Here is a 1532-nt window from a genome sequence, read left to right on the forward strand (position 1 = left end):
GGCCCCACAGGGGGCTCACCGCTATTTTCTAGGGCTGGGAGGATGGGGCTGATCCCGGGGCACCCCAGCTCCGAAAATGCTCCCCTAACCCTCATCCCATTCCTAGGCCTTCCAAGAAAGAGGCCACACCCCTCTTTGCGGTCTGGCAAGAAACGTCACAAGAATGGGCAGCCCCTCGCCCCCCACCGCATCCCACCCCCAAAGCAGCCTCCCTGACCTCTCGAGGCTCAGGGCCCTTTCCCTACACTACACTCCCAGAGCCTCAGGACGGCCTTTAGACTGGACGAGAACACCGGTGAAGAAGTGCAGGTAAAACCAAACGTCCTTACATCCTGCAGCTCACTGACAAGTGCGCGAGACAGGCAGAGCCACCTTCCTCGGAACCCCAGCCCCGGCCACTAACACTACTGGCAAAAGTCATCTTAGCCTGACAATAGCCCTCCGGGATCCGGGGATCTTTAACATACGAAGATGCTTTGGGAATCATCCTTTATTCTGCCACCCCCCCCCCCAAACCTGAAAGTACAAGATCACCAGCCCTCCCAGCCCCAGGGCCCCTCCTCCTGCCCACGGGTCCACTTCCTGTGCTTTAAATAAAACCGTTTTGCACCGAAATAGTCTCAAGAATTTGATCTTGGCGTTTGCTCCTAGGCGCACATCATCAGACCGAGTTCTCGCTGCCATCTCCTGGCGTGCGTGGCCCGGGGAGACCGGGCCGGCCGGGGTGAGGGGCTTGGTGTGGCCAGAGCGGTCCCGTGCAGCACCCTGCGCCCCCTGCATGGAAAACGTGCAGAAGCAGGTGACTCCGGGTTGTGGGTGCGGACGCCTCCTCTCCACTTCTTAACGCGGCCTGACCTTCCCGCAGGGAGCCGCGGGGCGCTCCGGGGAGACGCACCGACCACTTTCTCCAACAGACCTCCTGGGCTCGTAAAAGGCTTCGTTGTGACAGGCTCAGAGTTGGGGTGGGGGCAGTGTCCTCCTCCGGGTTACACACGGGCACCCAGCGCGCCTCCCTCTGACTCCGGAGTTTCGGCATCTCCCGCGGGGCTTGAATGCTGGACCGTGGCCGTGAGCTACCTTCTTCAATGTCCGAAAATCCACAAAATGATTTGCACTTTGAAAGCTAGAAAGCTTGGCTGCATGCACCCCCCCCCCCCGCCCCGTCCGCCCTTGTCCCTGTCCCTCCCTCCCCCTCCCTGTCCCTCCCGGTCCCTCCCTGTCCCTCCCGGTCCCTCTCTCTCTCTCTCTCTTCCTTCTCGAGGAAAGCCCCAGGGTTAGAGGCGCGCAGGGGAGGGTCTGCAGGGAGCGGGCAGGGATGGGGCGAAGAGAGGAAGAGCGCAGGACTCGGGGGAGGTGCGGAGGATGAGGGTGGGGTTCACGGGCCACAGCAGCCTGAGCGCGGCGGGGTGCCCGCGCCGCTCGACCGGGGGCGGGGCCGGGAGGCTAGCCCTGCCCCCAACCGAGACTGTGCCCGCCCCTACAGCGAGCCCCGCCCACCCCGAGGCTGTGCCCGCCCCCTGCAGCGAGCCCCG

The 1532-nt window shown here is 63.6% G+C and overlaps 1 protein-coding gene across 2 annotated transcripts in view; it reads right to left on the reverse strand.

The window, feature by feature from the left end:
- Nucleotides 1-574: 574 nt before the first annotated feature.
- The window catches only part of MRGPRG (MAS related GPR family member G), a 2627-nt gene continuing 1669 nt past the window's right edge, over nucleotides 575-1532 (reverse strand). The window contains exons 2-3 of one of the 2 annotated variants that reach the window (XM_059380804.1): nucleotides 917-1080; nucleotides 575-774 (exon numbers count right to left, since the gene is read on the reverse strand). The gene's annotated coding sequence lies outside the window, so the exon portion shown is untranslated. Of the gene's footprint in view, nucleotides 1081-1532 lie in introns of both variants that reach the window. The other variant, XM_059380883.1, reaches the window with a different exon arrangement.

Source organism: Mustela nigripes, chromosome 1, assembly GCF_022355385.1.
Source record: "Mustela nigripes isolate SB6536 chromosome 1, MUSNIG.SB6536, whole genome shotgun sequence".
NCBI classification, from domain to species: Eukaryota; Metazoa; Chordata; class Mammalia; order Carnivora; family Mustelidae; genus Mustela; species Mustela nigripes.